Source organism: Aquila chrysaetos, chromosome 10 (assembly GCF_900496995.4).
Source record: "Aquila chrysaetos chrysaetos chromosome 10, bAquChr1.4, whole genome shotgun sequence".
Classification (NCBI taxonomy): domain Eukaryota; kingdom Metazoa; phylum Chordata; class Aves; order Accipitriformes; family Accipitridae; genus Aquila; species Aquila chrysaetos.
Window position 1 is genome coordinate 7,602,349 of NC_044013.1, and position 22,983 is coordinate 7,625,331.

General features: G+C 38.5%; 1 protein-coding gene across 4 annotated transcripts in view; it reads left to right on the forward strand.

Moving 5' to 3' along the window:
• Positions 1-22,983, forward strand: part of NAALADL2 (N-acetylated alpha-linked acidic dipeptidase like 2) — a 503,669-nt gene that overhangs the window by 48,465 nt on the left and 432,221 nt on the right. The window lies entirely within an intron of this gene.

Here is a 22,983-nt window from a genome sequence, read left to right on the forward strand (position 1 = left end):
ATGATTCTAGATCCATAGCCCACTTACATATGTTCTGAAAAACACTCCTTGGCAGTATATTCTTTCTTAATAAAGGCTTAAATATTTGTAGGTATTACAGTAAAATCTGGAGTACTTGGCTTAGTCCAGTTTAGGCCCCTATTTTTTTGCAAGGTGTTATATAAACAGTAGAGAAATTCCATCACCCGTAGAGCTTATTTTCCAAGTACTCCAGGCAGGTAAAGGGTATGACCAGAAGCACAGAGAATACAGACCCACCTATGTTTGTCTGGCAGGCCATTGAAAAAACCCAGATTTCTGGATGTGAGTTAGTTGGGCGCAGTGATGCTGCTACATGTATTACATTAACATCAGGAGGCCTTTATCGAGGACTTGATCTCTACTGTGCTTTATTGCCAAGAATCATTCCATAAAAAGACATTTGTCCAAAATAGCTCGTGTATTAGATTTGATGAGCAGCAGCGGGCTGATGGAACAGAAAATGATGTTATGAAGGCTATGGTAGTGCAATATAGTAGTAGAGTTATAAATTAAATATATTTATTTTAGCTTGCATGATAGGTATTAGGACTAGATCAACACCTGCGTGTGAGATATAACTGCCTGGCTTCTGTCCAAAGTAGTTTGTTTCTTAGTTCTTGACTGATGATTTTGAACAACTTTTATTTGAGTTTCAGGTAATTGACAATTTATAGGAGGACATGCACCTTTCTGGTTACAGTTGTTCCGTGTTAATACCAGTGTACTTTTACAGGGTAAATGATGATGAAAACATTCATTTCTCTTCCATTGTAAGGAATAGTAGAAATTTAAGGCCACGTTTCTGTGTGTAGGAGGATGGAATATATCCTAAAGAATTAGACTGTGTTCATCCAGCACTCTGGATAATGAGAGCTTTGGTGTGTAAACACCAGTGGGGAAAAAAACCTGGCTTTTTGGAAGTCTTTGTTAATGAGTACACACTTGCTGAAAGATAATAAATGATAGCCTTTCTGAAGGGGTTAGAAGAAATATCCAGATGAAAGCTTTTGTATTATAGAACAGAGGCATTAGGTTAGTTCTTTGGCTGATATAATTTGACATATTGATGACGTGGATTACACTAGCTAAGGACCTGGAGATTGTTCAGGGGTTTGCATGCTGTCTTTTTCAGAAAATATGAAGGGGAAGTCAGAGAGCACTTAATTAGAAGATGTAAAACACTGAGCAAAAAAGGAGGATAATGTAGTTAAAATATGAAGATGAAAGAATAACACTTTAACCGTAGTGCCTTGTAGTAAGATTATATTATACTGCCAGTGTATTGGAGGAAACCATATGCCTGCTGTCTGAGTCCGCAGCATGGAGATGTATGGGAATCTCACCATATACCACTCTACTGGTCTCTTATCTATTCTAGTGTGACAAATAATTCTGCTCAGCTTGTCAGCAGTGACAGCTGAGACTTTTTGCTTAGATGCCTTGACAGTGCTTGTATTAAGCAGCTAGGGCCATACACTCCATTAAGTTTTTGTAAAATGAACTGTCTGCTACTTGCTGTCTCGCTGATACTGGCAGCATTTGTGAGCTATAATCCTCTCCAGCTGCAGGCTGCCTGAGCAAGTGCCTTCAGCCACCTGACAGGTAGTGAGTCGGGACGTTTTTAGTGGAGTCTTCGGGGGACAATATTTCCTTAGATGGACAAGATGGGATTCCACTGACAGTGGATGTTTTAAATGATGGTCAAAATATATTGTGGAAGACAACTGACTTCTCAGAAATGAAAAAAAAAAAAAACCCAAAACCCCCCAAAACAAAAACAAAAACCAAAAAAAAAAGTATTGTTTTTTGATATGCAAGCAATGGCCATATGCAAATAAGCGGTAGGTACCACTGTATGGAGATGTGAGATGTGGTCTGTGTACCACTTAAATCTCGTGATGCTATTGCTCTGTGTACCACCTACAACACACTAGATACGTTTGAAAACGCAGCAACTTTTAGAGCTGGGAATTTCATTTTTATGGAAGCAAAATACTGATAGAGTTGAGTTACATCTATAATTGCATCTATAATATAGAGGTGAAATGAAGAAAATGGGAGTCCAAATGGATATTCAGAGTTCTTTCTGTTTCCTTATAAATCTCAGGGGTTTTTATTTTGCTACGTTCGTTCTTACATAAATATGTAGCATATATTGATATTATACACATTAATGTAGGATATGATTTATATGATCATGTATGGTACTATTGTTACCTGTGGTTCATACAAACCAGCTACGAGGATTACAAGATGGTTAGTATATGCTGTTGCACCTAAGGTGTTTCAGTATCTCTCTCAGGAAAAAAGTTATTTTCAGAGCTTTGTAATGTAACTGTAAAAGTTTGTGCATCCTGTGTTAAAACTTGGCATGAAACTTCTCACCAAAGGAGAACAAACAATTTTTTTTTACATCTGACTTAACACTTTTTTCCTCCTCCATTTTGGTGATTGCAAAATGGAACTTGGCAGACTGACAGTGTAATAAATGGGTTAGAACATGCATCTTGGGCCACTTGTATGGGTTTGTGTTTTTAAAATGTTAGGAGCGATGGAACCAATTTATTTAATGTGCTATGTGTGGAAAAAGCACATACTGAATATTAAAAGAGCAAGTCTTGGGAGAGTCTGAAAGAATGGGGAGCCACAGGCCAATAACTGGCTTAACACAAGGAAATGTGCATTGAAAAGGATGGATTGAGCAATTGAACATGGGATTATAATATGATGAGTTGCAGCTGGTTCAGGAGAAGGACTGGCACTGAAGCTAAGCCTGATTCTTCAAAGCTTGCCAGAGGTTAGAAAAACGGAAACAAAACTTCTTGGCTGAAGTTATCGATGAGTTTTGTTGCAGCCTAGGAGTGTAATCTAGATGCCCTGTGGTTGGGGGCAGGTTGTTTTGTTTCTCATTCCAGTATGTATTCCCCAGAAGAGATTTTTTTTTTTGAGTATAGCTTCTTACATGTAATAACTCTCACATCAATGTAATATTGTTCAACTACATGCATGTGCTATCGAAGGGCTATGCTGCTCTGGCAGTACTGGTGTAATAATAATGTGCTGTTATTGTCTGAGACAGCGAAGGCTTTGCTTTAGGTAATGGTAACATCAAGTGTAAGTTATAGCTGTAATTTAGAACAGATGTAGGTCCTAGTTCTGCACTGAAATCTGAGCAGGAGGAAACTCACTCCGCCTACGGCCATTTAGTTTGGGACTCAAGTCTTGAAGGTGGAGAGTGAACAAAGAGGGCTGTATCTGAATCCCTGTGTCCTCTATACCCGTCTGAGTATTTGTAGTCAATTATCCTTTACGTGCTTGGTGCCTTTTTCTTTCATTGACTTTAAAAGTGTCTATTTGTATGAGTGTGGGCGTGCAAGTTAGATTTTGATCTCCTTCGCTTTCTGCAGAAGTAACTTTTGATGCCAGATTTTGTAAAATCTGTTTTTGTTCGTGCTGAGATACTCATATGCCAATATCCTTCTTGAAAGAATATTTTCCTAACGAGCCCTGATAATGGAAATACTGGCATACCCGTACAAGGTACAGGCCTACATCAGTGTAATTAGAACTGGGGTTAGGGGAAAAAAAAGAAGATGCTTTTAAACTTAGATTTCAAACCATGAAATGAAAAGACTTGAATTTCTCACTTCTGGCAGGGAATGAATTTCAATGGTAGTATGATATTCTGAGTTTGACAACAGAGATGTTTAAGAAGTGTTTCGTTATGAACTGGAACCAGTGCTTCCCTATTGAGTGTGTAATTGGACTGTTTCAACATAATTATTTTTTTGCTATATTCTTAAATTGCCTGTTTCAGGCTCAGTTTCTTATTCTTGATGTTTATTTTTTATTTTTGAAAGCAAGAATTGTATCACCTTCTTATCCAGACTCATAAAATATGATTATAGTTTTCATCTTAAAAAATATGCTGGCTATTAGAAGTCTGTTAATGAGTTAAAATGAGTTTGTACTCCTAAACACGTGGCTGAACTGCTAGGTAGTTTGTGATTTCCCCCCCCGCCTTCCCCCAATAATCTTTTTCCTTCATGTACATGTGCTTCTCTCACCCACTACATATTAGAGGTGAAATGGAAAACAAAAAGACTACAAAGCTGTTAAGCCCTGGTAATGAAGGCTGGGTGTCACTATGTGATCAGGGGCTTGGTGATCAAAGCAAGAAAACCAGTGCAGGTGACTAAGTCCTGCCTGCCTCGCATAAATACTCAGAAATTACGTACCATATCCCAAAGAAATCCTTAGATTGCCTAAGAAATCCTTAAGTTCTGGTATTTCAGAAGGAGGTCATGTGTACATTACATGAGATACAATTTTCTGTGCTTCTCTGATTTACTTTTTCTAACCTTCCAAGTTCATATTTTAAAGTTTGCAAGCATGAATCTGAGATGTGAAAGTACTATATAAATATAATCACACGACTCCATGAAATGGAGTCCAAAGAAAAATGACCCATCATTGTGACAAAGTTACCGGAATATTGAAGAGTTGATGGCTCTTTCCTTTTGGCATAACTTGTGTTTAAAAAAAAAAAAATAAAAAAAAATAAAAAAAGACAATTTAACTGGAATGCTCAGCAGACAAGGCTTAAACTAGAAAGAAGTGCGTTTCTTTTAATTGACAGTCTCTTTGTAACCTTGTAGTCTCATAAATTAACTGTTCTTAAGTACTAATGACCTGGGAAGGGCAGATGCTGTATCCAGCTGTTAAATGTTTTTTTAATGCTTCCTTTTTTATAGAGACAGTTAATTCCAGGGTAAAGCCTAAAACCATTTCATGAGAAAAATTCCTAACGTAGTCCTCGGATGACTAACAAGAACAATGGTAGTATGCAAAAGAAGCATGAACATCTAATATTAACAACTAATTTTATAGCTAGTTCTAATACATTTTGGGGCAGAGGGAGACAGCAGTCTTCACCCCTTATACCCTGGCAATCTGCAGTGTGGCTCTGGGAATTGTAGCACTCCATTCCCCATTGAGCCGAGCCCCTGCACAGCAGTGATGTGAGTTGTATGTGTATGGGTGGGGAAGGAGGAAAGGCAAATTAGGACTGGGGAAACCCATAGCTTTGCTTTCTCAGGTACCCTGGCAGAAGAATTGAGCGTGGTGTGGTTTATTGCAGAAACCCAGCTTGCAAGGTGACAGAATATTCTTTCAGTCTCCCATAAGTGTCTCATCCTCACCATGTTCTCAAGGTCCAAACTTTTCCTGACGCTCCGGAGCTGTAGATGAGAGCCAGGTGACGTGGCAGCCAGGCGTGCGTGCTGCTGCTGGGTGTGCAGCCCAGAGATGTCTTCCAGGGTCTGACCCAAGGCTCCTGCCCTGGCTGGCAGGATTGCTAGAGCACGTGCCAGCGCTGGGCTTCTCCTCGCAGCACGTGCTGGGTCGCGGTCATTGCTCTGATGAATTGGGTCATTGTTCTTAACCTGAATGTTGGGACTTAAAGCACTTGTCTGCCTTCCAGACCTCCGAGGGGATTTTTGACACTCGCTTATGCAGCTTTCTCCCTCCACGTCAGAAGTGGTTTTTTTTTTCCTATAATAATAGTCATTTTAGAAGTTAGGACTGTGAGATCATAGAATAATTTCATTGACAACAGTGCGGTCAAATGGTAGCGAGTCTGAGTTAGTGATACGCTTGGCAGTCCGAGTCTTACTTGCTTCTAGATCTGTGGTTCAGAACCACAATAAGCTTCTTGGAGGTCTCTGGAAGTTATGTAGCCAGCTGAGGTCTGAGATGTCCTCTCTCTAACTGAAAGGGAGTTGGTAGGAGGAAGGAATTTTTAACAGATTTTGCTGACCAGAAGAAACTTGACTGCACACATCTGCTTTCAAAGGGGGGAGGATGGAATCAGTGCAAAAAAAAAAAAAAAAAAAAGATCACTTGTCAAAAGTTTAGGGATAGCATGTGTAGTGCTGCCTCTTTTTGTCTTTGCAGTACAGAGTTTAATCTTTAAAATGAGATTTCTTTTTTTTAGTATTGGAACCAAATTCTCATTTAAACCAATGAGGGTGGAACAAAATTTGGCCAGTGAGAAATCATGAGAATACTTATATTTGTTTGTAAATATTATGGTAAGATCAGTGAAATAGTTATGGTAAAATAATTGGCCAAGCACTTGGAGGAATAGTGCTTTGTCAGCTGTTGTGTGTTGATGAGACTTTTGGTAATAGCTGTCACCTGGGGTATGCAGTAGGCACCTGTATGATCTTGGGGTGGAGGGGTGGATTTCCTATGTCTCCTAAATGTTACCATTGCAAAATGAAACGCATTGTTAAACTGAGTCTGCTTATTTCCTTCTACAGAGTGAAAGCATGGAAATGCATTATACTGAAGCACATTAGGATATTTCCTTAAAAAAAATGCTTTTTTCACTTAGATGTTTTCATTTTTTGGTACATTACCTAATGGACTGACAAAGGAAAAAAAGCAAAGCTAGAGACCTTTGGTCTTAAGTTTAGCCTGTGACAGACTGCAGTCACAGCAGATTTTAAAACTTTATTTCAGTACCTCTTAGTTTTGTAATGATATTTAAGTACACTGTACAGACTTTGCTGCTAATAAACCCAGAGATATGTTTTTACACTGCATTCATCTCTTACTGGCTTCTTCACATCCTGGTTTCACATCATACGTTTGACATATTTTCATAATTCTCACTTTTTTTTTTAGTTTGTGTCTTCTTTTATACTTCTCCCAACTGTGTCAGAAAGCAGTCATAAAAATGGTTTATTTTTACTCCATATGGAAGTTCTTGGGTATTCAGAAAGATTATATGAGGGTTTTAGTGCTGACTTCATTAGCTGTGATCCTGTTCTTACTCAAATCCTAGCTGGCAGAACCAGTAAAATAATGTCAGAGGACTTTTTTTTATGTGTGTGAAGTTATGTAATTTGTTTTGTAATTACAATGAATACAAAAGCAAGAATAAAACCTTTGTCACTAATTATTACATGGGGAAACAAAACATTGAAATATTTTAAAACTTTTATATTGTGGGGAGCATTGGGAATGATGCCATGTCAAATATTTATCCATCTCTTTCAGACTAAGTGTTGTGTGAGGTAAGAAAGAAAATGCTGCTAGAACAGTAGAAAACAGTTCTTACCACATTAGACATCTATCATCCTTACAGGGAGGAAAAAAAATGTGCTCTGCATTACTTGAAGGTGCTGGGAGGTAGGATGGAGACTAGTTCTGTTATGGGAACAAATCATTTTGCCCTTCCTGTAAGAGGTCAGTGTTTTTGCAGCTGCTTTTTTTTACCAAAATATACTGCACTTAGGTGGCTGTCACTAGAAGCTTGATGGTTACCAGTAATACAGCTCTGTATTTGTCACTGCTGAGAAAATGTGGAGGAGAACTGAGCAGAGAGGTTTCCTCTGCTGAGAAGGGACCTCTGAAGGATGGTAATGTTCTACTTTGGCCTTGACTGGAGGAGAAGTGTGCATCTGTCCTGTTGAACGGAACAAACTGAATTGTGCCATGTTTGAAAATAGAAAACAACTGAGTTTAGGTAGTCAGACCCTTGGTCGTTAGGCCGTGAAATTAATACTTGTCTGTGTACTTACCAGCAGCATGATTGAAATTACAAGGCAACAGATTTCTGTCACCAAATTCAACGTTGCTGCTGACATTACATGTTCCTGGTGGTCTGAAGAGAGGAGTCTAGCAATGTTTTCTGTGTAGCAATCAAGTTATCTGAGCTCTGCAAGTGATTTCTTCAACTTACAGGTACTTTCACAGCTGGCATAAATGCTGGCTGTGGTCTTCGGGTCAGAGTCCCTGAAGACAGGCTTCATGGTCCTCCCATCGGTGTCAGTTGAAGCGTCTTGGCCTCTTCTTGAGCTGGAATTGGAGCCTGCAACTTACTTCAAGAAATAAATGGAAGAATGCAAATGCAGCTGTGTGAAAGCGAGAATACAGCGTGGTTCTTACAATACGTATGCTGGGTTGATCAATTTATTTGACAGTTTCCTTGAACTTATGCCACTGATCAAAATAACATTGCTGTTATCTGTGTTGGTTGTTTCATCAAGCTTATCTCGTATCAGGCAGTTCAACTGTTTGCCTAAATAAAATATTCTTGATGTGTATGGTTGTATTAGGAATTACTGTTGCAAGCCATTTAGGAACAATGACCTGTTTACCCAGGAATAAGGTGAAAAACTCCTGTATGTTTTTACATTAAAAAAAGTCTGATAAAATGGAGTATGCATTAACAAGTGACTGATAACAAAAGCTGTGAGCTTCAGGCAGACTTCTGAGCTATGTCTGTTCCTGTTAGCAACTACAGTAAACGATTTGTGGATCTGCTAAAAGGGTGTTTCATTCAACAAGTTATTTGTGCAGTGGCACACTTTAAGTTAGAGGAACAGGCTTCTAAAGTGATGTTATATGAAACAGTAGTGAATCATAGGTCTATATGAAATATTTGCTTTGTGAATTTTTTTCCCCAGTGACATTAATCCAGTTTTAAGCATGTGAAAATTCTGTGAAATTGCAGCAATTTTATTTAATTTTGTTGAATAAAGTCTCATATCAGGAGGGAACCAGGAGGCTGCGGATGCTTATTGGTCATGATATTAACTTGTATTTAGCTTCAATGAGGAAAAGCTCTTGAGCAGTGCTTAATTTTGAGCACAATAATCCTTGTGGTTGTCAGTGAAACTATTCTCCTGCTTAATGTTCAGTATACCTTGAGTGGTGTTTGTGAAGGGTTGTGTAATACCCAATTCCATACAGTTTTATATACTTTGTTGTCATATCATCTATAATTGGGTATTAAAAATAGAACTTCTGATATGTAGCAGGCTGGTAAACTGTAGGCAAAGAAGTAATTGCCTAAGGACTGAGCAAACTACTGTGAAAGTTAATGTTAAAAGTTGGAAAATAGGAAAGTTTACGTCTTGACTTGCAAAATCCTCTCTGTTTTGCTTAATCGTGGTTCTCTTGATCTCAGTAGGTTGTGTTAATTTCGTGGGCCTTTAGCTCTCTGCATCTGCAAAATGCAAGAGTAATTGTTTGAACTCTGGGCATTAGATAAAAGCAAGAAAAAAAAAAAAAAGCTGTAAATATGCATGGCCTGCATGGGTGTGTTTAGAAATAGGGAAATGAGACCAGTGATTTTTCCGCCTGGTGTTGGGATGGGACACATTAGTTAGGAGGTTCTGTCTCAAAACCAAACTTAATCTGGGTCATTCTTTCAATTCCTTGAAACCAAATTTGCCCTTTTGTTAAAAAGTAGACTATTCTGCTTGTTTGATTCATCATGGCTTGGTGGCTCAGGCGAAATACTGAATCGGTACAGAAGCGTAAGGTTAAAAGTTGAATCACTACCTGAACGAGAACCACCCCAGGTTCTATAGCTAGTGTCCGTTCTTCTATACCCAATGGACATCCATGCCAGAATCTCTTGCTCTGCTTTCCTTAACGTATGGCAATCCAGTCCTTGTTTTGCTAAAGTAGAGTCTTGTTTAACCTAGGTGGGACTATGGCTGTGCTCCTTGGGCTGTCTGGTCTTCTGTTACAGGTGTTTACTAATATAATGCTTCCCTTTAAACTGAAGGACAGTCACATTTGCGATTACTTGTGCTGCTTTTTGGTATCGAAACCGTGGCCATCACCATGACCACCCTTCCCACAGAAGTTGTTCTCCTCTTGGCTCAAGTCCTAACAGGAAGAGCGAGTTGTGTCATGTTCTTCTAGAAACAGACCCAGCAAAATGGTTATGGAACATAGTTTGAGCACCTTGTTGCTCATTATCAAATACTTGGTATTACTTGCTGAAGTCATGTGACTGAAATAAAGCAAGTCCAAAAAAAAAAAATAAAAAAAATTCTGGTAATGTAGAATTCACATCAGCTCTCAGAGCTTCGATCTTACCTGGTTGAGTGCTGGTATGTACAAAATGTGCTCTATTCTCCTGTTGAATGATGAACTTGCTATAGAATGAAGTAAACATTTTTAATTGCCCTGTGTCAAAAAGAATTCTAAGAGCTGACCTATATCAAAGTAATTTGTACAAAAGCCATCAATATGATAGAAATCTCTCTAATTACCCTGAAGATACACAAGTGTTGTCTGATATAATTGGTTTCTTTAAGAAAACTGCTGAATATTAATTGTGAAACTGTAAGAGAAAGATTGCCTTTACCTGTTCCCGAGATTGTAAATTTTAGGCTGCTTTAATAATTGAAAAAGAACAAAAATCCTCCAAACAAACCCACAAAATACCTGTTAATCTTTGATTTGAATAGAACATTTCAGACAAACAGGATACTACTCAGCCATTCCTAGTTATTGTAGTTGTCTGTTATAGAGGTTTTTGCCAACATTACAGTTTCATGAAGCTTTTTCATGAAGCCAAAAATAACTTTGGCTGCAAAGAAAGTATATTTAAGGAGAAGAAAAAAAAAAACATAAACCCAATCAATTCTGAGAAGGCTCAATGGGTAGAACTGAGTGTTCCTCACGCAATGACCATAAGCTTTGGCAGTGTTAAGTGTAGCATTGCTTCCAAATAAAAACAATTTACTTTCACAGTAGTTAACTGTGTTTTACACCACCAAGAGAGTTTTAGTTGTGTTGTGGTGATAGTATTAAAGCCACTGTGCATCACTCTGCTGCTGTGCAGTTCTTTGGAGGAGAACTATTTAAATTAAAGGCATAATACTCATTTTACTCAGGAACTGCATAGAAGATAGGAATGAAAGAGCTATCATGCTGATGAAGAGCTATGTTGAAAGGCATCAGATAGAATTTATGTTGGAGCAACTGTCAGTGAAAATGGTAATTAATCAAGACCCTTACACACCCTTTTTTATTTTGATCTCTATTAGAATCCTATGAATATGACAATGGCTGTGTTCTTCCGATTAATGACTAGCGTGAACCAAAACGTTTGTACAATTGATCCATCAGATTGAGTTACTATTCGTGATTGGTTTTCTGTCTCATGTAATAAAATATAGCTTTTTATTTTCTATTCAAGGACCCAATATTTTCAGGACTTCTCAGATTTGAAGGGCTGTGGAGAGGTAAATGATTTTGCATGTCTTAATGACCAGAGAACAATTTAAAAAAAAAAAAAAAAAAGAGGATAAAACCCCAAGACTTCATCCAAAAAAAGAATGTCACATACATATGTATATTTATATGTATAGAAATATATAATACATGCATATTGATAAATATACTACTAATGCATATATATTTTTATATGCATTAAAAAAAAAAGCACAGTCTCTTCACAGCAGTTTGCCACTATTATGTGCATCACAGTATATAAAGGTTACCCCTGGCTAAGTATTTAGTTTATTGTTGATGTGAACTTGATACTTAAGCATCATAAAACATTTATATACTTTCCAGAATGCAGGATGCATTTACAGAGTGTGCAGTTTGCCTTTACCTCTACCTTTCTCTTACTTCAGAGCCTGTAATGCTAATTTTTGAAGTTTTTCATTAAAGTTTCTGACTTGTTGAGAGTTGGTCAATAAATGACATAAGTCGTGTGTCAAAAGAAAAGATTCTCACTAACACCCTGGAGTGTTTAAGCTGATTGGACTCTGGCAGTGATCGTAATTGCAGTGGGAATGACAGGCACTATGCTCTACTGACCCCTCATTGTGGTTTCTGTAAAAGGTTGGATGTACTGTGTAAGATTTTTGTCTCCTGTAATTTTTTTTTTTAGCATTTATAAAGCTATTGCAGTTGTCTTATTTTTGAACAATTGTGAATGTCAATTCACTTCTTTGCTGTTCCTCAGAAATAAAAATACACCCCCCTCCCCCCAATCAATTATTAAAAACCATTATGGTGCAGATAGACAGCCAGATGAGTGGTGCAGGCGTACCTGATTCTTCCTGCTCTCTGGAGCTCTTTATCTAACAGTCTGGGTGTTGCACTGCGAGCCAGGCTGCAGCGCGCTCATGGAAATTGTGCTGCTGACTCCAGTGGGAACAAAATTAGTGTTTATAGCCATATGGCAAGGATTTTTCTTTTAGTGCAGCTCATGTTTGAATGAGCTTCCTGATTCCTGATTCTCAGCAGAGCATTAGACCAAAAGGTTGATTACTACTGCCATAAACCACTCAATGTATGTACTCTTTTTTTATTTGAGGTCTCCCCATCTCCTTTCAGAGGAAGAAAATGGAATGTAATCCATTACCACCTACAACTTTCTTTTTTTACCAGTTTTCTGTTTAAATTAGTTTTTCTGTATTAATTTTCACATTAGCTGTCTCTTTGATGTAATAATTGAGTCTGCCTCAGAGTGAAAGGGAAAGAAAAAATCATTGAGGGATGTGTTTGAGATTTAAAAAGAGGCCATTTGTAAAACTGCATTATTTATTAAAACTCTGGATGATTTCTGGTACTGGTTTTGGCTTTTTTAACGTACTATTATACATAAAGGTAGCTGCCTAAGAGGTGATAGTATCTAGAAGATTTTTATAGTGTGAAGGGACAAAACTGTGGCATCTGTCCTTATAGAAGGACAGATCTGTTATAGCTGTAATACTGATCTTACTGGAGTTCAATAACTTATTTCCTGTTAGCTTTAATGCAATTCATGTTAGTTAATGACCTGCAATCAACCTGTACATAACTCGTAAGTGCCCGATTAGTAGAACATTTGAACATAAGAGAACATGGTGTTACATGTCTTCTGCAGTGGGGCACAGGAGGTCCATAGATTTTTGGGTGATGTTGACTGTGAAAATTTCAAAGCAGATAAGGAGGTCCTCTTGGTGACCATCATCATCCGTGCTTGTGCAAAATGTAATCAGTCTGGGGTGTGCTGAGGTGGGGTAGTGGATCAAAACAGTTCATACCTCAGGTAGTTATGAAATAATTAGTTCAACTTAGATTTTTGCAAGCCATTACAAGCCATCAGCTGGTGACATCGGGGTGCCAAAAGCCACCAATGACCAGTCATGCAATTTTCTAATTCTAATTTTCTATTATAAAACAACTGAATTGCAGACTTTCTTATGTCAGTGTGCTTATGCTCCTTGGTTTGTATGTGTGTAAAGGAATTTTATTTATATATATATATATAAAAAAAAAAATATAAAAAATCCCAAACTACATACAAGAAGGCAGAGGGATTTTGGCTTTTTTTTAATAATTAGGTGAAGTAAATTTTTTTTGTTCTCTAGACACAGTTGTTTTTATAAAAACCTGTTGGGTTAAATAAAGTGCCATTGGGCTGCAGATCCATATATAGCAGTAATCGTAGTGGTTATCCTAAAGAAGATGCATTTAGCCTTATCTTGTATGTGTGTGTTATTAATAGGACGTTATTTAGGGTTGTCAGGAAAATCAGTATGGAAATACAGTTGCCCCAGTCATTAATACCATCAGAGGAAGTGGATGCTTTCTGGTTGGTAGTCTAAGGAGATCCATGACAAAGGATAACTCTAGACTTGCAGAGAAGAGAGTAGTGTAGAGTACAGTGTGCCTCTCCTGAAAGGCTGGGCAATGGGGAAATGAAAAAAAAAAAAAACCTGTGAATAATTGAATGTGGTATCCAAGGATACAGGAATAGGGAAAGGGGAAATGAAGATGACATTTTGCAGTGACACTATGACATTGATTTTCATAAATCTCAGGTTGTAGATTAATGAAATGTTTTATTTTGTACACGGGGAGTGCTGCTCTGTGTGCTCTGACAGCTCATTAGATGCTTATTGTGGTATAGGGGGTAGGAGGGGTGCTGAAAGCTCAGGATTTAGCAAGGGAAGTGTTTGGTACTGTGCATCATACAATGTTGATTCTGGTGCTTGCTTCAAAGTTTTAGAGCAGCATCAATTTACTGTCTCGATGGAGTGAATCTTGTCTGGCGCTGGGCATGCTAACTAATGCAAATTTTAACTGCGTGATAGATAGCTGGAACCAGAAATATCTCCCAAGTCTCCATTCTGCCACTTGAAAGCTTAAGGTGTAAAAATTTATGGCTGACTTGCTCAACTTGTGCCATCGTGGGGCATTCAATTATGGATCTATGAGGCTAGCTTGATATTTTTCATTTTCTAAACTTCCATGCAGTTATTCATTTCAGGGCAGATTCAAAGTGTAGTGTTCTGGAAATTGTGTGTCCCCTCTCCCTTAAACACTGTTGAACTGCTGCTGAGAAGCCACAAGGGGAATAAAAAAATAACCAAGCTGAATCAGATCACCAAGACTATTACATGCTGCCACCTGTTCACAGGGATGATGAGGACTTTGGGTAGCGCCTGCTTGTTTAATGACCATTATTTTCTGTCTGGTGATCGAAACAACTGTTAATTTTTGCATTACAGTAGTTCCGTGGTTTTTGCATATATTGAAGTTACTTGAATTTGTGATGATTTGTTTAAAACTTCAACATCACAATATTGTTGGGCTTCTATGCTGTAAGCGGTTCAGTGGCTGCCTGACTTTACTCTGCTTCTTGCCCAGGGTTGTAAAATCCAGATGTGCTTGGTTGGGCAACAGGGAACAGGACTGGCATTGAAAGGAAATTTAGCTCAGGGGATGGTCGGAGCGTAGCCGTTGAGGTCAGCAGGTCTGCCTGCCAATACATAGCTTTTCAAGTCTAAATAGGTTAAAACTGTTGGTAGGTTGAACATTATGGCCTGCTTGAACCATACACACTGTTGTTTGTAAATGTCTTTCTTAGGATCCTTTCTTTACGTAGTACGTGATGTATGGTATGAACACTCTCCTTTTTTTCCTGCTTGTGCTGCTGAAATCGTAACTGTTTTTGTTGCTATAGATAATCATTAACTTCAAGCATTTTTGGTGCCATTTGTATACAGGTAAGGAAACAGCTGAAATACTGCCAGGTTTGCTTTGGCTCCCTGGGAAAACCAAGCTTTGCTGTGGGGAGACAACTGGTCACCTACAGGAGCTGCTGTCTGAGGGCTTCCCTGAAGTTAAAACCAAGCCACTGCTGCTGTATTCAGGAGACCTGCTCCAGGTAGAGGGTGAGGAGACACCGTGTTGAACCACTTGCTCGGCATCTGGCAGGCAGATGCGTGACCCAAGTGGGAGAAACTGTAACTGCTCTTTGTCATGGCCAGTGCAGAGCCTTTCCCACTCACTATGTGGAAGTGGGAGTAACTGGGTTTGTATTTTAATAGAAGCAGTATCCTTTGAAATATTTAGGAAGTGCATTGAATGGAGATGCCAGCCAGTCTGCAGATCTGTGATGCTTACAGAGGTTTACCTGAAGTCTCATTTATTCAGTGTTCTGTCTGTATACATTTCTCAGTATTTTGCAGACAGGGCATGCAGTTAGAAAGCCTGCTTTAGGCTGAGAACTCCCAAATGTAGTTGACCTAGTTGCCACTCTTGAGGATAAAACTTGCGTTGTACAGTGTGCTTGGCCATGTACAGGTCCTGGAGAGACCGTTCCAGACTCCCGTTTTTCTTGGATATTACTTAATAGTAGTTTGCGTGTCGCTAGTTGTAGATACATGAACAACCTCAAGGGGGTTGGTGGTGAGGGTTGTAATCCTCTCTAGGTACTCTATTAGCTAGGAAAGAATATGCCTCTAAAACCTGACGTTTATTTTTTTTTCCTTAAATAGTTATGGTATTAAGTAATACTAGCGTAAGGTAGCGTAGATAGATGTAGCCCGTATCTCTCTAAATCTGTCTCTAATCCTGTCTAAAACCATGTGCTTGGCAGCTTAAGAGTCATAAGTACAGGATGCAAATGTGAAACATCAGGGATGTTTACACAGAGTGCTAAGGTATGATTCATACTGAAATAATTTTATGTTGTGAAGTATTAGCAGAATTCATATGACTGCCAGAACTTGATAATGTGTGAAAGCTGTGACAAAAACACTTGTGGTGCGGTTTTGTTAAAAAAAGTTTGAGAAGGCTCGTGTATCACTGTAAGTAATAAATACAAAAACATTTCAGTAAAAGTGTTTTAAAAGTTTGACCGTCCAAGTAAATTGACGGAAACTCTACAGTGTTGTTTGGGGAAGCACATAAACATATGATGAATTTTAGGAGTTTGATTAAGCCCTGTTCACTCTGACAGCAGTTAAAAGTTTTCCTCTAGCAGAGCTTGTTCTCTGTAGACGATTCTGTGCTTCTCTGTTACGGTGTGGCCGCTCAGACATCCCCAGAGGTCATAGCACACAGCTGAATTGTAGTGGCTCTTCATTTCATACTGTGTGTACTCGTTAAGGTAGGATTTTTAGTTGTGTTATAGCTTAAGAAATGGCTCTCTAGTGTACACATCTGTTTGTTTTTATGCATTTGAAAGAATTGTGCATTAGAAAATTTTTGTTTCCATGGATTGGAAAATACCGATTTCCTAATTCTTTAATGGAGGCATGTCCTTGCTAGAGAAGAGGAGACCTTACACACACAAAAAAGCCGCTGCTAGACAGAATGTGCAAAAGCAAATAAATAAAACCCATTAGCAGTGATTGAAAAAATGTCTTGTAGATGATAGTTGCATGAATGTCCTTTGTTTAAAATATCTATGTTTATTACTTCATTCCAGAAGAAGAAAGTTGAGGGGCAAAAGGAAGTCTAGAAAGTTGTGTGGTTCCCCCCCCCCACCCCCCCCCCAAGGCTTTTCCTTTTCCTTGAAAGCAAAGCACTTGTCATTCTTCCCACTTGTCATTCTTCCCCTTAAGTAGGTTTTTGTTTAGTCGTAATGTAACTTACAGCAATGTAGGTAAATAGTTAATAGCAGGGAAAACGAGTATAAACCAGTTACTGGGGAAGCTGTCTATGGCAGCCTGTTCTCCATTCCTACAAAACTAATGGGCTTAACTTCAGTCATGGCTTAATTAATATGCAGATTGTTTTCACTACTCCTAAAGCTGATGGGCATTCTGGTGACAGTCATCTGTTATTTAATTTTTCTCTTTTTAATCAGATTCCATGTTCTTACTTAATCCATGCCACGTTGCATTCTTTTAAAAATGCAATACATATAGAATACATTTATGTATAAATAGATGTAAATACGTATCAGTTAACAGTAGTCAAATTTGTCACTTTACCTTGCTTGGAGTGGCACTTTGGGATACTTAATAGTGAATGTACAAAGCAAGCATGGCGATGCTTCCTTTGGCTTGAGAATTTAGCTACAGCGGAGCTGTGTTTTACATCACTTTCAAGTGATGTGGGCTGATTATTTCAATGGGTTCTTTCCCAAATGGTAAATTAATATTAGTACTATTCACAAATGGCAACATACTGTTGGCAATTTCTCAAAAAAGGGAAAGTGAAAAATTTATTTTTGAGCGAGAAGAAAAGCCAAGTAGGACAACATATGATGTGTCAAACAGCTATATAATTATAGGAATGGAAAGACAAAAATAAAGCTGAGAAATAAAAATATTTGAAATAAAAATATTTGCTATTTATCCCAAATCCTAAAATCGAAAGCTGATGAGAAGCTTCTCTTGCAAGTCAGTCTTTTACAAAGTATCAACTGTCTCTATCTCCTGTGTTGTTTTTCCCAGTGTTGCCATTGCTGCTAATCTTTCCTGTCAATGCTTTCCCAGCTCTCTTAAATCTCATGTTTTTTCCAGGCTTGCTTGAAACTGAGAGGCAGACTAATATCCTTCTCCCTGAGGTATACTTCTGACTGTTTGCCTCTGCTGGAGGGTAGAGGTTAGAGATCGAGCCTGCTTAATGTATTTACTTGAAGTTTTTCTTTGAGATGATTAGTGCTTGAGTTTACTGAAAGTATGAATCCCAAACTTCCTTTAAAATATAAGCCAGCAACTGGGGATAAGTAGTGGTTAACTACTTAAGGCTATTTTTATTCTGTAGTTGGTGGAAACCTGAAAGACTTGATGTTTATGACATGAATTTCCACTTTCTTTTGCAGGTAAGCTTTCTATACAAGCAGCAGATTATGAAAACATACATTTTAAAAAGTGGTGAAATGGTTTTAAATGAGTCTTAAAGCGTTTCTTTTTGAGAGATGAACTATCCTTATGTGCTTATCAAGTCTTTTGCAAGTTGAGATGGATGCTTGATTCTTTGGGCTCTTTCTCTGCAAAATAGCTAAGCAAACTTTTATTCAAATGAAAACATTGCTATTGAAATCTATTTAAAGATAAATTGCAGAAGTTACTCTGACATGCTAGCTAAATTTTCTAGGAGTGTTTGCTGCTCTTGAGAGTGTGCTACAGAAACACACACGCACGAATAGGAGAAGAGACTGGTAAAGGAAATGGTATGAATGATTATATTCCCTTCTTATTAGCTAAAGCAGAAAAACAGACATCCCAGTTTTCATCCTTCTTCAGATTGTTTATCCCCTAAAACCAGAATTTCAACACAAGAATCCAAGCTGAGCAATGCAGCTGACAGACAGCAGGTTGGGAAGTTAGCAGCGAAGCAAACAAACCCTTTCCCATATCATACTCTTCTGTGCTTGCTACCCTTTAAAATAAACAATTAAAAAATTCTCATTCTCTCAACATCCATGTGATAATACATAGTGTAATAAATGCATGGGTTCAGCTGTTTTTTTTTTTTTTTTCTGAGAGTGCCCAATACTTACCAGTTTATGTATTCAGCACAAGTTTTTGAAAGCAGTTTAAGTAGAGACAGAACTTTAGGGGAATTTACAAGTGCACACAGTATTTTCTTTAGAGATGGAGAAAGAAGAATTTGATACATTGTCGAATGAGTCTTGAATTCCTGAGTTAGTTGTAAAGATGTGTATAGCGTGACTCGGCCTAAAGACGTTCTAACAAGTTGGGCTTACTGGTGTGAATGTTTTTTGTGATAGCTCCACTAAGTTCAGCATCTTTGCATTATTTATAGCCATCTGCTTGATGTGTTGAAGGCTCTGGCTCAATTAGATTACCTTTTAGCAGTAACAGCTCTCAGGAACAGTACGAACAGGCATGTGTCTGGCTGCTGCAGAATAAATAGGAAAGTAAATAAAGTCAGTGGTGTCTTCCTGCAAGTTTCTCTAACTGCTTACTTATGGAATAAAATGGATGTGTAATGAAAATATCCCAACCCAAAATCTGTGGTGACCTTTGCCCTACACTGTGAAAAGGGAGTATTAAGGTCTGGAAGTATCCATGTATTTACAAAGGATTAAACAACAACAAAAAAAAAAACCCCAAACCCACAACCCAATAAGTTACAAATGCCTCCGAGCTTCTGAATTTTCAAAAATGTACATCTCGGTTTTGTAGGATGGAGTTATTTACAAACTTAATTGGGGGGGGGGGGGTAGGATATGACATTTTAAACAAGGTGTTTAGAAAGACCAGCCAAGAAGGATGGAAACTGCAACGTATTGTGTAATCCTGTGGGCACAGACAAGTCCTTCAGTCCTTTTTCAATCTCTGTTTCTAACAGCACCACTGGGAGAACAGAATTTGTCTTCTGCATGGTCTGGTTTGGAGAAAAATTCTGTTCACAAATGAGTCATTTCACTGGGGAAACATGGGATGAATGAGGTAAATTGCAGTGACTCCCTCTTGATTGTGGGTGGAGAAAGGAAAAGAACATCTAATATTTTTAGAGAACTATAAGTTGTAAACAGGAGTGGCTGGATCCAGAATTACTCTGTCTGCTGAATAATCAGGGTGAGATTGAGGGGCAAAACAGTATTTGACCTTTGCTGCTTTTCATAACAAGGTTGGAAGGTGAAAAGATGACTCTTGAAGTCAGCAGTGGTGTAATACCAAGGAGAGCTCAAGTCTGCATTCGTTTATTTGCGCTCAATAAAGCCATGAGTAGATGCAAAATGGAGGATGTTAATCAACTAAGAGATGCGAGTTCTTAGGTAAGTCGAAGGTGACAGTGTTGATTTGCAAGAAAAATGTTGAGGAGTAGACTTTTAAGCTTATCGTGTTCTCACCAAAAACCTGCACCTGGATGTAGGGGTGCCCTGTGTCAGCAGCCATTCCTGAGAGCCAACAGCTCAAAGGGGATGCAAAACATTTAAGTTCCACATTCAGTCAGGAAAATTCCTCTGGGAAAACTGTATTCTTAGTGGAAATGCACAAGTTGGTGTAGTCCTAATTTTTTGATTTTTTTCTTTTTTTTTTTTTTCTGTTGAACTTGACGTTTTTTTAACTGATCAAGGAAATCAACTTTATACTAAGAGTCAGCATTATTAACCTTGGCACAATGGAGCAGTTTCTGTAGTTGGGAGCTTTTTTGCATGTTGATTATTGTTTGTTTACAGGGGAAAAAAAAACAAACTAAAAGAATGTGGAATTCTGCCTCTGTGGAGATGAACAGATGCTGTCCACTCTAAGGGCCAAGGCTAACTGGAGCACACACAATATCAATAACATTCTTATAATTATGTGATTTGGGTTTTAGCATCTGCCTCTTTCTTAATTGGGTAAATTACAACTGATACAAATTATTATGACAATGACAGTAATTGCAGATTGATAAATTAGAAGAACAAAGATGCTGAAACTAATTTGATTGCCCCCCTAAATCATCTTGGGCTGCAGTTGTACGGAAATGCTGCCATTTCTTCATCTTGTGGAAGTTGTTTTTCACTTTCAAGCTGCTTCTCAATATTCTGAAATCAGCCCGTTATTATCTTAGCATGACATTTGGCCTGCAGTTCCCAGCTAGGAATGAAAAAGGCTATCGTTGGTCCTCTCTGCACAAAATAGCTGGGCAGAACATTTCTGTATACGGGAACTGTTATTCTCACCTTCTGAAGAGCAATTTCTTTGATGACTCGGAGAATATTTGACCTTCAAAGTAAAAGCTGCAGGCAGTACAATTTGCCTTTATAGCAGTTGTGTAGAGGGTTTTTTTGTGTGTATGTGTCTTCCTTGTTAGTTTTGAGAATAATCTTTTTCACTTTTCTGTGAATTGTAGTGATCTTTGTTGAACTGGTTAGTCCCATTTGGACTTAGAACCAAGTTACCAATAGTGGAGAACAAGTAATATTTAAGAAAACATCCTTCTTTGAAAAGCTCATGTCATTTTTAAAAGCCTCTTCAGAGCTGTATAAGGGAGAATCAAGTTTCTTCTCTTTCCTATGTAAGATGTACAGTGATTATTTTTTTTTTTTTCCTGAAAAAACCCCTCTGTTGTTGCTTCTCAAGTTGAAGCTAAAGGAAACCATGTATGACGTGCAGATGGAAAACCTGTCCACAAGGTGGATGTACACCAAACAACTGCAGGCCTTGCTTTTACTTGCGTTTAAGTACACTTGCCAAGCAAAAATATGTAACCTTTCATGAAGTTGAGGATGACCTCGTGAAGTTCAACAAGGCCAAGTGCAAGGTCCTGCACATGGGTCGGTGCAATCCCAAGCACAAATACAGGCTGGGTGGAGAATGGATTGAGAGCAGCCCTGAGCAGAAGGACTTGGGGGCATTGGTTGACAAAAAGCTCAACATGTGCGCTTGCAGCCCAGAAAATCAACCGTATCCTGTACTGCATCAAAAGAAGCGTGGCCAGCAGGTTGAGGGAGGGGATTCTCCCCCTCTGCTCTCATGAGCCCCTACCTGGAGTAGTGTGTCCATCTGTGGGGCCCTCAGCGCAGGAAAGACATGGACCTGTTGGAGCGAGTCCAGAGGAGGGCCAGGCAGATGATCAGAGGGCTGGAGCACCTCTCCTGTGAAGACAGGCTGAGAGAGTTGGGGTTGTTCAGCCTGGAGAAGAGAAGGCTCCGGGGAGACCTTAGAGCAGCCTTCCAGTACCTAAAGGGGGCCTACAGGAAAGCTGGAGAGGGACTTTTTACAAGGGCAGGTAGTGATAGGACAAGGGGTAATGGCTTTAAACCGAAAGGGGGTAGATTTAGATTAGGTGGAAGGAGGAAATTCTTCACAGTGAGGGTGGTGAGGCAGTGGAAGAGGTTGCCCAGAGAGGTTGTGGATGCCCTATCCATCCCTGGCGGTGTTCAGGGCCAGGTTGGATGGGGCTTTGAGCAACCTGGTCTGGTGGAAGGTGTCCCTGCCCATGGCAGGGGGGTTGGAACTAGATGATCTTCAAGGTCCCTTCCAACCCAGACCAGTCTATGATTCTAGGAGTTGTGAGGCTGCTCAGTAGAGAGGTCAGTGCACCTCGTAGAAAGGTCAAAGCAGATCCTGAGCTGTTTATAATTGTTAGGATGCTTCTTTATTTTATCTCCTGTCAGAAGAGCTGCAAGTAGGACTTCAGGAGAATTTGGATATATTGTTCATGGTAAATTTAATCTGGAGCTTATGCTTCTAAATTCTTGAGCACATTTAAAAACTTCTTTCACTAATTTTTAAAAACTCGTATGTACCCTGGAGTACTGTAGCACAAAAACATTGTCAGCAATTAAATATACCACATTTAGCAAAGAAGTGTTTTTTCTATTGAGAAGATTTTTACACTAACATTCAAAGATTTCACTGAAAGAGTAAATATTTAAACTTTGCTCTGTCTAGTGTTCTGTCAACTGTTGAGATTATTGATGTGGTCTTTAATTTTGACGCAGAAAATTCAATACATTGGCCTGATGGAATTAGTGTCACAGTTGCACACCAAGCGGGGGGAGGGCAATTACTGTATCAAGGGAATAATTGTTCTTGGGACCATAGTATTTTCTATAAAAGAGCTATTTCTATTGAGGGATAAGATTATTGATTAAAAAAAGCTAGGGGAAAAAGTCCACACTAAATAGTGATTGGTTATTGTACAACACTTGTCTTATTAATAGCTACTGTATTGCAGTAGGTATATTAATATAATACTAAGATTTCAATTTCAAATTTAAACAAAATAATGCATATCAGCTTAGGATTGTCTTTTCTATCTGAATACTCTGTATTAACAAACAGTACATTTGTGGTTAGTGATTTTGGCAAAATCGGTGGAGTTTTTGGTAGATCTATATCAGAATATGTAAACAGAATTTTACCCTCTGTTCTATTAGATTGGCCTCTTTCATTCATTATAATATCTAGGATTTCTTTAGCTCTCCCTGGATAGGTTGAGAAG